We start from the raw sequence: 16,541 nt of genomic DNA, 5'->3' as shown, positions 1-16,541 counted from the left end.
TTGAGTAACTTCTGAAGCTGGCTTATGATTTTAATAGTAGCCTGTAATCATCTACAGGCAATTCACTGCACTATCTCTTTGGATATGTACCAGTCCTTCACATTGATCAACTTCTAGGACTCACCATACCTTCTGATGATGGCCAGGTCAATGACTGGACTGCTGAACATCATATGAGGCTAAGATTGCATTGAAGAGGTTTGATGGATAAGTGCTGAGAAGAAAAGCATTGACCATTGATGCAGTTGGTGATCCCAATTGGTGCAAGGATATCCCTCCAAAATCAAAATGCTAGGTTGGAACAGGATACAGGTTCCAGCATAAATACAGGATTGGCTGACTGGCAAAAAGCAGATAGTCGGAATAAATTGGTGTGACCAATCAGAGGCTAGGAGATCGCTTTGCAGAGCATCTGTGCTCTGTTCGCGACAACAACAACACCTTCTGGTCATGAACCATTTCAACTCCCCCTCCCATTCTCCGGGCAACATGTCCATCCTGGCCTTCCTCCAGTGTCACAATGATGCCACCTGGAAGAGCAACATCTCATATTCCACCTTGGGAACGTATAACCCAATGGTTTCGATGTGGACTCTACCAGTTTCAAAATCTCCCCACCCCCGGCCTCATCCCATGACCAACGCTCCCTCTCATCTCTGTCTCCTTGACCTAACGCAACCTGTCCATCTTCTCTCCCACCTATCTGATTGTCCCACCTCACTGACCATTTGCCACCACTGCCTACCTGCACATTGATTTGCCTTTCTGACAGTTCACTGCATGTTAACCTTAAGAGGAAACTTTGTGCTTCAAATTCTGAAGCCTTTCCCCATTTAGAAAATAATCTATGCCTCTATTTATCCTACTAAAGTGCATAACTTCATACTCTACAACATTTGTATTCCATCTGCCACTTCTTTGCCCAATCTCCTAGCCTATCCCATCCCACCTAGCTTCCCCAGCCCCACTCCTCCTCACCCTATTTATTCTGGAGCTCCCTTCCCCCTCCTCTATTTCCGAGGAAGTGTCCTGACCTGAAACATCAACTTTCCTACTTATCTGATGCTGCCTGTCCCCCTGTATTCTTCCAGCTCCACACAATGTTCTCTGACTCCAGCATTGACAGTTCTTACTATCTCTAAGTGGGATAAATAGGTATTTTCCTGTTGATGGCAGCCAGTGACTAGTGAAGTTCCACAGGATTCAATGTTGGGTCCACAACTTTATATATTAAAGATCTGGATGAAGGAACTGAGGGCATTATTGCTAAGTCTGCAGATGACACAAAGATAGGTGAAGGACAGGTAGTGTTGAAAAGATGGGGAGGCTGTGGAACACCTTGGACAGGCTGGGAGAGTGGGCAAAGAAGTGGCAGATGGAATACAATGTTGTAGAGTATGAAGTTATGCACTTTAGTAGGAGAGGCATAGATTGTTTTCTAAATGGGGAAAAGCTTCAGAATTTGAAGCACAAAGAGTTCTCTTAAGATTAACATGCAATGATCAGTCAAAAAGGCAAATCAATGTTTGTTTTCATTCTAAGAGGCTAGAATATAGAGTCATAGAGATGTACTGCACAGAAACAGACCTGTCGGTCTAACTCATCTAGGCCAACCAGATACCCCAAATTAATCTTGTCCCATTTGCCAACATTTAGCCAATATCTCTCTAACCGTTTCTGTTTCATATACCCATCCAGATGCTTTTAAATGTTGTAATTGTACCAAGCTGCACCACTTCCTCTGGCAGTTCATTCCATATATGCACCACCCTCTGTGTGAAAATTTTTCCCTTAGGTCCCTTTTAAATCTATCCTCTCTCACCTCTATGCCATTTAGTTTTGGACTCCCCTATCCTGAGGAAAAGACCTTGACTATTCACCCTTTCTACATCCCCCATTATTTTATAAACTTCTTTAGGGTCGCTCCTTGACCTCTGATGCTTCAGGGAAAATGGCATATTCAGCTTCTCCTTACAGCTCAAACCCTCCAAAACTAGCAACATCCTTGTAAATCTTTTTGAACCCTTTTAAGTTATAAGAGCAGGGATGTACTGCTGAGGCTGTATAATGCTTTGGTCAGACCACATTTGGAATATTGTGAGCAGTTTTGTGCCCTGTAACTTAGGAAGGACATGATAGCCTTGGGTGGGATCCAGAAATGTTTTGCAAGAATGATCCTGGAAATGAAGGGCATGTTATTTGAGGAATAATTGAGGACTCTGGGTCTGCACTCAGCATTTGGAATGATGAGGGGGTATCTAATTAAAACTTTAAAAGTACCTGAGAAGCTGAGATAGAGTTGATATGGAGAAGATGTTTCTACAAATAGGAGGCACTAGGATCTGAGGGCACAGGCTCGGAGTGAAAGGATGACCATTTAGAGCTGGGATGAGAAGGGATTTCTTCCACCAGAAGATGTTCAATCTGTGGAACTAATTGCCACAGGAGGCCAAGTAATTGACTGCCTTTAAGACAGAGATAGATAGGTTCTTGATTAGCAAGGGTTATGGAAAGAAGGCTGGAGAATGGGTTTGCGAAGCATATTAGCCATGATCGAATGGTGTACCTAACTCGATGGACTGAGTGGCCAATCCTGCACCTAAATCTTATTGTCACTTGGATCGAGGAGCATGCAATTCAAGGGAACAGACACAGATGGCCACACTCATGTTATTGAACTGGATACTGGAGTGTAGCCTCAGAAAATGGTTCATAGAGAGCAACTGCTTGAGGCTGCAAATCTGGTAGATGTTGTAAAGACAAGCAATTCATTCAGAGGTGTTGCAAACCTGACGTTTTGGTGCATGATGGCTCAAATAAAGTTAAGTCAGAAAGTAATAAAGTATCTTGCAGTGACCTAATGTGTTGTAAATCTAAGGCGTGCATCCAACGTGGGACAGCCTATTCCAGGACTGGAAAACTGCAGTGATTACCTGCTAGGTGAAGGCAATAGAAGCAACAATTGCTGCTGATCATACGACTCCTGGAACCTGACCAATCTGGACTCCAATATACACTATCCACTGCAAAATCGGGATTCATAGGAAGTAAAAGCTCAGGTAAGATGCTAAGAAGATGCTCCCAAGCAAATGCTGGAAACCACTGCAAGCCTTACCTTTCTCTACATTGGTGATGCAAAAAAAGGACTGCTGACATCAAAGTGGAACTGACCGTTTTAGCCATGATGGTCAAACCTGCAACTCAACTCATTAGTAAATTGTTACTCTGTGCTACATGTAGTGACTGGGATGGCAAGTCTCAAGCAGGGAACTGTGTAACAGGAGTGTCCTACAGCAGATGGGAAATTGAATAGTTAATTGGATCCTTTCTTAGAGGACAGTTGGTCTTTGTCACAAAGACAGAGAGATGGAGAAATAATTTCCTCAATCAGATAAGATGTACAGACATAATTCCATTTAAATACCTAGGTTTCTTGGTTTAACCTGAATTTTCCTTAATGCTTGTAAAGACCTCATGCCAATGGAACAAAGCATCCATACTTTATGATCTTGGGGCTGACCATGTGCTTAAATCTCATCTTACAAATAGGAACATCACCATCTGCAATTTTTTTCCAGTGTCAGGCATCATCCTAGCTTGGAATAATGTCACCATTGTCTCCAGGCCAGTGTGCTGGAACTCTCTCTAATAGCATGTGGGAATATCTACACTACGTGTAGTGATTGTAACAAAGTCATCCAGGTGGACCACATAGAACATGAGTTCCCTGTTTGGGTTCTTACTTGGTGCAAACAAGGAGCCCTGGCTGACAGAGATAAACAGGGAGTGTGAGAGGATCTGTTCACTCCAAAAGCTGGCGCTGAGAGAGCTGGATTGGTGTCAGAACTCTCCATGTGTCAATAAAGGGTGACTTGGTGACAATATACTGGCCTCTGGAGATATTTCACTATGGACTGCAGAAGTTGAAGGGAGCTCATCTCCTGGTTCTCAAAAGAAATTAAGGATGGGCAGCAAATGTTGTCCTCATCAGTGAAGCCGTTGTCCTGGGAAAGAGTAAAAGAAGATGGAAGGACACTGATATATTGGAGAAAAATATGATGAAATGGTTGGAGGTATTTTCCTGACGGGCATTAGGTAAAAGAGAACAAAGATGGGTGCAGAAAAGGAAACTAATGGCAATGTTTTCACTTTCTTATACAATGAAAGGGAAAAGGAGAGAATGCTGTGCATACATGTCTGATTACAGATACAGTTTGTTCTGTTGACCAGAAATTGAACTGGACCAACCATATAAATTCTGTGGCTACAGAATGAGTTCAACGGATATGAATTATGTGTCACTGTCTGTGATGCACAGTAGTGGGAGTGCTTACCCCCTACAGGATGCTATATAGCATCCCCTCAAGACTCCTTCAACAGCACATTTCTGCCTGCCACCTCTATCATCTGGATGGACAAGGGCTGCAGACGGATGGAGATACCGATATTTGCAAGTTTCTCACCACAGATCATCCTGACTTGGAAAATATTGGTGTTTCTTCATTGTCATTGGTCAAAAAACTAGTGTCCTTTAGAGAAAGAAATCTACTAACTTTCTCTTTTTCAGCCTATATGTATTGCTAGACCCACAGCAATGTGTTTGACTCCTAACTGCCGTGACAAGTTACTCAGTTCAATGGCAAGTAGGAATGGGCAACAAATGCTGGGTCTTCCATGAAAGAATAAAAAAAGAAAAAAACTCCCCTGTAGTACTGTTGGTGTACCTATGCCACAAGGACAGCAGCAGTTTGTGCTGCTGTACACTTCAGAACTTCAATAACTGTTCATAGATTGAAAGCAGCAACAATAACTGTTTGAAATAAACTATTAAGGGACGAGAACAAAAGTATATGGGAATTGAAAGCAATTAGTCATGTTTGGGGAAAGAAGGAGTGGAGGCTACATAAAACTGTTCTGGCCTCTGCTTGATAACTGGCTGCTTTATGCCACAAGGAAAAATGATTGCCCTGCAGAAGATATTAAGGAGTCAACCACTGGGAAGCTGTGTTGTCAAACAGACAGTGATGCCAAATGTAACAAGGACATGCAAGCTTTTTCTGATAAGGAAGCAAGCTGTAGACTCAATAGTTCAAGAAGAGTAATCAATATTTTGAATGAAAAAATCTAAAAGATCATTAATAATGTCATCCTATCAACCTGAATAACAAAAAAAGATTATGTAAGAATCCAGCACAAGAACGCTTCAGCAGCAGAACTTTGAAGAACAACACTGCACAAAGATCAAACTCTGGACATTAGAGACACAGTTGGTTGGAATCATGGCTAAATTCCACCATTTATCACAGAACAGTCAAGCTGATTGTGAGGCTTACTTGAGGGGTCTTATTTTGGTTGCTACATGCCATAAAGTTTAAATCATTGTTTCAATACTTAATTGTCTGTGCGATTTCTCAATAAGGAGCTGAATTAAAGGTAATGTGGCGATTTAGCCATTACAAATTTAAGAAGGCAGCTCAACATTGCCTCCTTATGGGTTAGGGATGAACACCAAATGTGGTCCTAATCTGTGAAAAATAAAGCACTAGAAGAATTACAGCAGGTTGGTGAAGAATGTAAAGAAATGGTTGGAGATAGCTCATTAGTGATAAAGATCTTCAGGCAGGCAATGGGGAATGATGAAGTCAAAGAAACGGAAGTTTAAACAGGCGAGGTATTGGGAAGGGAGACATAATAAAATATACTACCAGAATCAAACAAAATCTTTAGTTATTGTTATGGACCAGATGAAACCCCCTCAAAATATATCAAGAAGATAGTCTAGACCCTAACTTTTATCTTATTTAAGGCAAATGTAAAGTGCTGCATTCGAGATGTGATTGAATTGGTCAAACTACTAAGCTTTAAGCAAAACATTAGTCTTAACCACTGTTAAAATACAAACAAAAGAAGAACTGGCATAACTTTAATTCTATCAAAATACTTAACTAAATAATATATTACTTAAGTACTTCTCATCAACTTTTCCAATTCAGCAGCATCCCATAAACCACACTTGGCAAAAGCAAATTCAGCAAAACAGATTCACTCGTGCTATCTCCAGTCCACAAGATAGGAAAAACCAAAAGAATGAATTTAGCAACAGAAAGAGACCTGTACCTACAGTTTCAATTCTAAAACCCCAGCTAAAACTGAAAGCAAAGCAAAACTGTGGGCCTGTGAATTTGACTCCACCCACTCTGCCTCTTTTGTCCAATTAAAAATAAACCAAAGCTACTTAATCTGTTTTCCATGGAGGAGACACCTCAACACTAACACCCACAAACGAAGCTGCATTAGAACATTATTCCAACGAGCCACCACACATTGCAGCACAGAGGAACTACGCAGAGCAGAGGAAAATCACCTATACAGCGTATTCAAAAAAGAATGGGTACCCTATGAACACAGTCCGCCGATTCCTCAGCAATAAACCCGAAAAAACAGACAAAACGGGCTCAGAAACCATAACCACTCTCCCCTACATCGAAGGCATTTCCAGAATGACTGCCAGACGACTAGCACCTCTTGGCATCAGGGTAGCCCACAAACCCACCAACACACTAAAACAGCAGCTAATGAACTTAAAAGACCCTATACAGACAACAAATAAAACGAATGTCATCTACAAAATACCCTGCAAGAACTGTGACAAACACTACATTGGACAAACTGGCAGAAAGCTAGCCACCAGGATACATGAACATCAACTAGCCACAAAACGACATCCCTCGTATCCTTACATACAGATAAGGAAGGACACCACTTTGACTGGGACAACACATCCATCCTAGGACAAGCCAAACAGAGACACACACGAGAATTCCTAGAAGCATGGCATTCCAACCGGAACTCCATCAACAAACACATTGATTTGAAGCCAATCTACCATCCCCTGAGAAAAAGAACAGGAAATGACATCACCAATGCAGGAAATGATGTCACCAACCCAAGGAAACCTAACCAGATAAATAGAAAGTGGGACATAACACCAGTGCTTTGTCGGATACTCACTGTTGATGTTACCTAGAATGGTGATGAAACATCTGGGAACACACCTTCAAGCTCAGTGAACCAGCTTACATCTGGAACAAAATAAAGACCCAGTCTCTTGTGGACCGAGAGGAGGAGAGCGCTGTGTTGGAGGTGAAAGGAAGACGTTGGGTTGGCTGTGCACCCTTGAAACCAGTGGATCTTAATGCTGGCTTCGGCCTAATGCTTGTTCAGGGGAGCAGCCAACCTGCAACAATGGCTGTGGCAAGTGCTCGTGCCCCAGGTCAGGGGGTCCGGAACACCATCCGTGTTTCTGTGAAGAAGGTGGATGAAGGTGAACCTGTGGACCGCACCTTCTTCGTGAAGAGGGTCCTGTTGGACTGTTGTGGGTTCGCTGCTGTGGACATTTACTGCCTGCAGGATTTCCCCGGAGGAGGTTTTTACGACGTGACCTTCAGGAGTGCCAAGCTTTGCGAGCGCTTCCTGGAGGTTTTCAAGGAGAAAGGAGGTGAGGGCCCCCTCTCTGTATTGACTGCTGTCCCGCTGTTCGTGATGCCAGCACAGAGGAGCCGTATGGTGACTGTACACATGTACAACCCGCATGTGCCAGCAGTTGATGTCCTGACCTTCCTTGGAAGGTACGTGAAGGTGGAAGGGGACCTAACTGACATCATGGACCCCTTTGGCATCTGGACCAGTAAGAGGCAGGTCAAGGTGACGCTGAGGATGGGCGCGGACGGGAATGTCGTACACCCACCGTCCAGCTTCGCGATTGGCGGGAGCAAGGGCTACCTGACCTATGCAGGGCAACCTAAAGTCTGCCATGCCTGTGGTAGGTCAGGTCATGTGGCGGCCGACTGCAAAGCCACCATCTGCAGGGAGGAGGGACACCTTGCAAAGGATTGCCCACAAGAGAAAAGCTGCAACCTTTGTGGGGAAGCGGGCCACCATTATAGGGCATGCCCGCAGCGGGCGACCACCTACGCCCTGGTCACCGGCAGGGGCAATGCGGGGCCAGCCCCCCCCGGAGGAGAGGAAGGCTCTGGGTCAGGCTGGGGACGCGCTGTTTCCTCCTTCCCGCCTGGAAGTTCCGGGAGCCCTCCAGTGCCCCAGCGGGGCCCTGCAAGGACCCCACTAATGTGCAGGAGGGCCAGGTCGTGCAGGAGGGCCAGGTCGTGCAGGAGGGCCCAGCCCTGCAGGATGGGCCCAAGGCCAGCAACGCATCCCTGCAGGCTCCCCTCCCACCCCCCCCCCCCCCCCACCCCCCTGACAACCCGGAGTCGATGGCGGCGGCGACAGGCGACGCAGGGGAGTGGTCGACGGTCCGGAAAGCGAGCAGGAAGGTGCGTCGGCGGGCCCAGGAACCGCAACCATCAGGCGGGAAGAGGCAGCTACAGGGGGACTATAAGAGCTCCTCTGACGAGAGGGATTCGGAGAGGGCCCACCCGAAGCAGAAGTTAAAGATCTCAAGGGAGAAGGAAAGCAGCACCACGATTCCAGGTGACGGGAGGCGTCCTGAGGCTCCCTCTGACAACCAGTCACGTGCCGCTGGGGCACTGGAGGGCTCCCGAAACTTCCAGGCGGGAAGGAGGAAACAGCGCGTCCCCAGCCTGACCCAGAGCCGGACTCTCCTGCCTCCATACCCCCGACAGGGGGATGCCACCCGGAAGGCAGCACGGACGGTTTCCTGAGCCCGGAGAGCGTCCAGCAGTTAGCCTGAGCAATGGGCATGAAGGGACAGATAGAGGGGCTGGACCTTGGACTTGGGGAGGGTACTGAGGGTAATGCCCACAATGGGGGTACGTGTTGCGAGCATTAATGTGCGCAGCGTCAAGTCCATCGCAAGATGTGTGTCCACGTTGGCCTACCTGACCACCGTCAGGGCGGACCTCCTGTTTCTGCAGGAGTGCAGGATACCGCACCCCAGCAGGTACGGGAAATGGTCCGGCGCCTGGACCTGTGGGCCTTCAATCTGGTCGGGGGGTAACGACTGTCGCTCCTCGGGCCTGGCTATTCTGCTGCGGAGGCGCAACTTCACCATCTCTCAAGTCCAGGAGGTGGTGGGGGGGCGCCTCCCAGTGGCTGACATCACCCACAGGAACGCTCCCCTGAGGCTGATCAACATGTACACCCCAGCGGTACAGAGTGAGCGGTCAAGTCTTGCAATGGACTTGACGCTGCGCACATTAATGCTCGCAACACGTACCCCCATTGTGGGCAGTGACCGCAGTACCCTCCCCAAGTCCAAGGTCCAGCCCCTCTATCTGTCCCTTCATGCCCATTGCTCGGGCTAACTGCTGGACGCTCTCCGCTCTCCGTCCTGCAGCGGCTTCCACCCCTGCTGGCTACGTCCAGGCCGGTCATCCTAGGTGGAGACTTCAACTGCATCATCGATGCAGATGGAAGATCCGGCGTGGGGACAGCGGGTGGGGGGAGTCAACTGGACGTCATGTCCAGATTCCTGATGGGCACGGTGAAGGATGCCAAGCTGCTCGATGTCTTCAGCGCCCCTGCAGACGGAGTGCAGCGGGGGTATACCTGGTCGCGGCCAGACAGGTCAGGTCTGTTCACTCAAGACAGGTCTATTCACTCAAGGATAGACTTCCTGTTTGTGTCACGGGCATTCTCGGTCGAGCTGGTGTTCTTCTCTGACCACTGCCTCCTGTTGGCCGACTGTCACTTACAGGACGACCAGCCGACCGGCAAGGGGACGTGGAAGCTCAACACAACTCTGTTGACCCCAGAGAACGTCGAGGAGCTTAAGGGGGAGTACGCCGGTTGGAGAACCGTGAAACCCCTCTTTGAGTCTCCGGGCGACTGGTGGGAGACGGTGAAGGAGAACATCAAGAGGTTCTTTGTCCTCAAGGGTGTTCGGAAGGCGAGAGAGAGGTGGGGAAAGCTGTCGCAACTCCAGAAAAGGGTGCAGAACCTGCTCCTTCTGCAGTTGATGGGGGTCGATGTCACGGAGGACATCCGTGAGGTGAGGGGCGAGCAAGCCTCGCTCTTCGCCGCGGAGTCCTCCAGGATAATCTTCCAGTCCAGGGTCCGTTCCGTGGAGCAGGACGAGACGTGCTCACGTTTCTTCTTTCAGAAGGTGCACAAAGAGAGCTCTGTGCTTAGCCGGGTGAAGGAGGACGACAGCTCTCGGCCCAACATTTTGAGGATCAGCAGATCCTTCTATGCTGGACTGTACGACACGAAGCCCACGGACAGCACGGCCTCCGAGTCGTTCCTGTCGTCTATCACAGAGGTCTTAGACGACGGCACGAGGGAGTGGCTGGACCGGCCGATATCCCTGGACGAGCTGGCCAGAGCCCTCAAGTCCTTGGAAAGGAATAGGACTCCCGGGAGCGACGGCTTACCGGTCGAGCTGTATTCCGCTCTGTGGGTCCTGGCCGACCAGGACCCACAGAGAAGTGTACGATAGTGCGCTTCGGGCAGGGGAAATGTGCAAGTCCATGAGGAAGGGCATCATCACCCTCATTTACAAGAGGAAGGGGGAGAGGGAAGAAATTAAGAATTGGCGCCCCATTTCACTATTGAACGTGGACTACAAAATCCTGGCCAAGGTCATAGCCAACCGGGTCAGGTCTGTCCTGGAGTCGGTGATTCACCTTGACCAAACCTGTGCTGTGCCGGGCAGGAAGATCGCTGAGAGCCTCGCGCTCATCAGGGATACGATCGCCTACGTACAGGACAAGCGGGTGGACACCTGCCTCGTCAGCCTGGACCAGGAGAAGGCTTTCGACAGGGTCTCTCATGCTTAGATGAGAGACCCCCTCTCCAAATTGGGGTTCGGGGAGGGCATCCGCAATCGGATCCGGCTGCTCTACACCAACATCGTTAGTGCAGTCTCGATCAATGGGTGGGAATCGGACAGTTTTCCCGTCAGATCTGGAGTCAGGCAGGGCTGCCCGCGCTCTCCTGCCTTGTTCGTGTGCTGTGTGGAGCCCTTCGCCGCATCCATCAGGAAGGACGTGAGCCTGAAGGGCGTGACTATCCCAGGCAGCGGAGGCCTTCAGGTCAAGACTCCCTGTACATGGATGATGTTGCCGTCTTCTGCACCGATTGGTGAGTAGACTGTTGGACATCTGCGGCCAGTTTGAACTGGCCTCAGGTGCCAAAGTCAATAGGGGTAAGAGCGAGGTCATGTTCTTCGGGAACTGGGACGACCGCTCCTTCATCCCCTTCACCGTCAGGACAGATTACCTGAAGGTGCTGGGTGTTTGGTTAGGTGGAGCTAGGGCATGCACTAAGACCTGGGAGGAGCATATCATCAAATTGAAGCAGAAGCTGGGCAGGTGGACGCTCCGGTCCCTCTCCATCGCGGGTAAGAACCTGGTTGTCAGGTGCGAGGGGCTTTTGGTACTGTTGTATGTGGCGCAGGCCTGGCCTATTCCCTGGACCTGCGCTGCTGTGGTCACCCGGGCCATCTTCCACTTCATTTGGGGGTTGAGGATGGACTGGGTCCGCAGGGACACCATGTACAAAGACCTGGAAAATGGGGGAAAGGGCGTACCGAACGCCACCCTCGCCCTGACGGCTACCTTTGTGTGTGGCTGCATCAAGCTGTGCGTAGATCCTCAGTACGCAAACACCAAGTGTCACTACTTACTGAGGTTCTACCTGTCCCCGGTGTTGCAAAGGATGGGCCTGGCCTCGTTGCTGCGGAACGCTCCGAGTAGTTGGACCGTTCCGTACCACCTGTCCTTCGTGGAGAAATTTTTGAAAGGAAACACCTTTGACCACAAGGCCGTCAGGCAGTGGTCAGCACGTAGTATCCTCGAGACCCTTCGGGAAAAGGAGAGGGTGGATCCCATCGTGTGGTACCCCATGCAGACTGCCAAAGTCGTTTGGCAGAATGCCTCATCGCCAGAACTTTCAAACAAGCACAAGGACATTGCTTGGCTGGCGGTGAGAGGGGATCTACCAGTGAGATACTTTATGCATGCCCGGAATCTCTGCGCCACCGCACGCTGCCCTCGAGGTGGCTGCGGGGGGGACGAGACTGTCGATCACCTCCTTGTGGAGTGTGCCTATGTGCAGGAGGTCTGGAGGGGGACGCAGTGGTATTTGTCGAGGTTCGTCCCGAGCAGCTCCGTGACTCGGGACTCCATGCTCTACGGGCTGTTTCCCGGGACGCATACCGAGACCAACATCAACTGCGCCTGGAGGACCATCGATGCAGTGAAAGACGCTCTTTGGTCTGCCTGCAACTTGCTGGTCTGCCAGCTGAAAGAACTGACCCTGACCGAATGTTACAGACTGGCGCACTCCAAGGTCCAGGACTACGTGCTGAGGGACGCGCTAAAGCTTGGTGCAGCCGCTGCCAAGGCGCGGTGGGGAAAGACCACGGTATGACACCCCTTGTCCAGAATAGAAAAAAGGGCCCTATCTGGTAACTGGGCCCAGCTGGCGCCTTCCCCAACTGGTCAGGGGGCCAACTGGGACTGTGCGGGGTGACGACTGCCGGGGTATTTTCTTTGCTTTGTTTTTTTTTCTTCTTAGTTTTTTTTCCTTTTAGTTGTTGTACGTACCCCCTGGGTAACCCGGAGTGGCTTGCATGACTGGGTAGGTGTATAAATGTTTGATTTTTTGTCCATCTTATGAATAAAGTATATTTTTTCAAATAAATAAAAAGGTGACGAAACGTCTGAAAACGAACCTTCCAGCTCAGCGAGCAAACTCACATCCAGAACCTCAACCTGAGCTACAAATCTTCTCAAAAGTCGCTAAGTTTAGAACACACCCCTTCAAGAGGAACAGGACAGAAAAAAATCTCTTTAAAGGCACATTTCATTACATTACAAGTTGTTTCTGGACTGGCCAATGGGAAGATTATTAATGAAAAGAATGGCATCTTTTGCTCAGTTTCCTTATAATAATTTATCAGCTGATGTATTGTAATATCGCGGATTTACAGCTCAGGAACTAAATGCCTAAAAGAGTTGAACAAAGGAAATATGCTTCATCATTCCCTTATTTAGACTTAAAATGTGTGCTCCAAATGTTGTTCTGAAAACTGCAACTGCAAACTCTATGTTTTAAAGATGTCGTGGTCAAATTAACTTTAGAAGTGCCTTTGACGGGCAACCAAAAATAATTTCAATGTTCTTGCCATTAATAGTGCATAAAAAACCCACTGTTTTGAAATGAGGAAAGAAAAGCTTCATGCAAATTGATTTTCCACACACTGCTGCACAATTAGCTTTGATAAAATTGAAGAAAATTACTATCTTATTATGAGATTTTCCTATCAACCTAAGTTGGCATTATGACATTTCTGAATTTATGCTGTTATATCAATTAATCTCACTCCAGCCTTTTAAGCCTGGAAATTTGTATTAAAAGGACGCAGGCAATGATGTGATTAGTTGCCTTGACATGCTACTCAGCCTAAGAAGCCCAGAAGAGAGGAAAGAACCCGGAAACAATACCATAATACCCAAGATGCTGGAAATGGTCCGTAGGCCAAGCAGCATCTGTGAAGAAACAGGTAATGTTTCAGACTGACGTTTTCTCAAAAACATAATGCTACTCATGATGTGGTTTCCTCCGCATTGGTGAGACTACTTTGTGGAACACAACAGTTAGTTTGCGCCTGTGACCTTCAGCTTCCTATTGCTTATTGTTTCAATTTTCCACCTTGCACCTACTCCACCTCTCTGTCCTTGCCATTCTATGGTGTTCCAATAATGTTCAACACAAGTTTGAGGAACTGGACCTGATATATTGACTTTTGGATTCTAGTCTTCGAAATTCAACATTGATTTCAGCAATCTTATAGAGAAGGATCAATCAGTGGCAATCACCTGAGAAATGTGAACAGCCTAATTTCCTGCACCATTCACAGAACCTCCAATTATCTTTGTATTTAAGTGGTTATAGAACAAACTACTACACAATTGTTTTGGAAATGGACACTGACTCAGAAGTCTTCCAGAAATAAATTCATCACATCTAAACTACGGAAGTGGAGTTGACTTACAATGATGCATATGGTAAGATGGAGAGAGGATCATCTCATGAACTAAACAACACTCTATTGTGTTTTGAGAAATTGCTTTTCTTCAGGCCGCAGGACAGAAGTAGAAGAAATGCATATGAATCATATCCCTGAGTGGGCACTTCCTTTCTATCTTACAAGCTTGAGCCCTGTCTGTAGTTTGTCATCCCCATGTAGTAAGCAGTGTTTTTAAGAATCAATCCAGAGACAGCCATCTCCAGAAAACATAAATTGTCATTCAATCTTTTCAAATCATTTTGATACACAATCCAGACCATCATGCCCTGTTTGAAATCATCCAAATTATCAATCTACAAACATCATATTAGTACTGACTTTTAATCGCTACTTTACTCGTCCTTCCATTTCGTGATTTACTTGTCTGTGTGTAAATTGTTCAATGCATATGTGTGTGCGACATAATGTTTTTATTTGAATCGGGTATTAAGTATTATAAATACTGCATGCTTTCAACAAATTACAAGATAACCTACTGGTCTGTGTCTTTACAAACATAAATCCTGAAGAAACTCAGCAGTTATGGCAGCATCTCTAAAGAGAGAAACAGAGTTAATATTTCAAGACAAATAGGAGCCTTCTTTGGAACTCTTGCTTCACTCCGTAAGCAAAGCCAGCTTTCCTTTCTAAGACATCCTTTCTGTTAATAAAAACCAAAAGAACTGTAGATGCTGTAAACCAGGAACAAAAACAAAGTTGCTGGAGAAGCTCAGCAGGTCTGGCAGCATCTGTGAAGAAAAAAATCAGAGTTAACGTTTTGGGTCTGGTGACCCTTCCTCAGAATGATAGCCCCTTCACCCTATGAAATGCCCCAAAAATAACACCACCTAAAAATAGTAAAATTCAGCCTAACTGTAACAGCTTAACTCCAAATCAGCATAGCGTATAGTTTTCATCACATCAGAACAAAAATGTCTCTTTCATAGAGTCTCCTTTATATCTCAACCGATTATGTAAACATTGTGATTAGTCATTATATTCAACGATACAATGGCAATTTCACAACATTAGTAATCCAGAGTTCTAGGCTCATATCTGTGGTAAGGAAATTATTGGAGAAGAATCTTAGGGACTGGATTTACCTGCAGTTAGAAAAGAATGGAATTATTAAGGATAGAACAGCGTAACTTAATGTGGGGGAGGTCTTGTCTCACCAATTTGATTGAGCTTTTCAAAGTGCCGAAGATGATTGTTGCTTCTTGAAGTGGGTGAAATCAGGAGTTGTTTCAGACTCCTGAAGCTACCTGGTGAGGAGGACTCAGGAATGCAGTAGCTTGGAGCTGTGAAGTGCACGAGGAGAACACCCACTTCCCATGCAGGGGAACTCACACCTACAAAGATAGTCCATCTCCCAGAGTGCCCCTATTCTCGTGGGGAGAATCTACAACCACACAAATGGAACATGAGCACAACTTGCGAACTCCTGCCCTCCCAAAGAAGGGGGGCACTAACATACAAAGACACCACCCAACACCTTACAGGGATAGCACTCACAATCCTCGGAGGAAAACCGACACCTGCAAGGAAATAGCCCAAACACCAGTCCCCCTCCACCGACAACCTCATCCGCCTAGCCAAACTCGTCCTCACCCTCAACAACTTCGCTTTCGATTCCTCCCACTTCCTACAGACTAAGGGGGTGGCCATGGGCACCCGCATGGGCCCCAGCTGTGCCTGCCTCTTTGTAGGTTACGTGGAACAGTCCCTCTTCCGCACCTACACAGGCCCCAAACACCACCTCTTCCTCCGTGACATTGATGACTGTATTGGCGCCGCCTCTTGCTCCCCAGAGGAGCTCGAACAGTTCATCCACTTCATCAACACCTTCCAACCCAACCTTCAGTTCACCTTGGCCATCTCCAGCACATCCCTCACCTTCCTGGACCTCTCAGTCTCCATCTCGGGCAACCAGCTTGTAACTGATGGCCATTTCAAGCTCACCGACTCCCACAGCTACCTAGAATACACCTCCTCCCACCCACACTCCTGCAAAAATTCCATCCCCTATTCCCAATTCCTCCGCCTCTGCCCCCACGATGAGGCATTCCACTCCCGCACATCCCAGATGTCCAAGTTCTTCAAGGACCGCAACTTTCCCCCCACAGTGGTCGAGAACGCCCTTGACCGCGTCTCCCGCATTTCCCGCAACACATCCCTCACACCCCGCCCCCGCCACAACCGCCCAAAGAGGATCCCCTTTGTTCTCACACACCACCCCACCAACCTCCGGATACAACGCATCATCCTCCGACACTTCCGCCATCTACAATCCGACCCCACCACACAAGACATTTTTCCATCCCCACCCTCGTCTGCTTTCCGGAGAGTCCACTCTCTCCGTGACTCCCTTGTTCGCTCCACACTGCCCTCCAACCCCACCACACCCGGCACCTTCCCCTGCAACTGCAGGAAATGCTATACTTGCCCCCACACCTCCTCCCTCACCCCTATCCCAGGCCCCAAGATGACTTTCCATATCAAGCCGAGGTTCACCTGCACATCTGCCAATGTGGTATACTGTATCCAT

The sequence above is a fragment of the Stegostoma tigrinum genome, chromosome 21 (genome assembly GCF_030684315.1).
Source record: "Stegostoma tigrinum isolate sSteTig4 chromosome 21, sSteTig4.hap1, whole genome shotgun sequence".
In the NCBI taxonomy this organism is placed as follows: domain Eukaryota; kingdom Metazoa; phylum Chordata; class Chondrichthyes; order Orectolobiformes; family Stegostomatidae; genus Stegostoma; species Stegostoma tigrinum.
Note: the sequence above shows the minus strand (reverse complement) of the source record.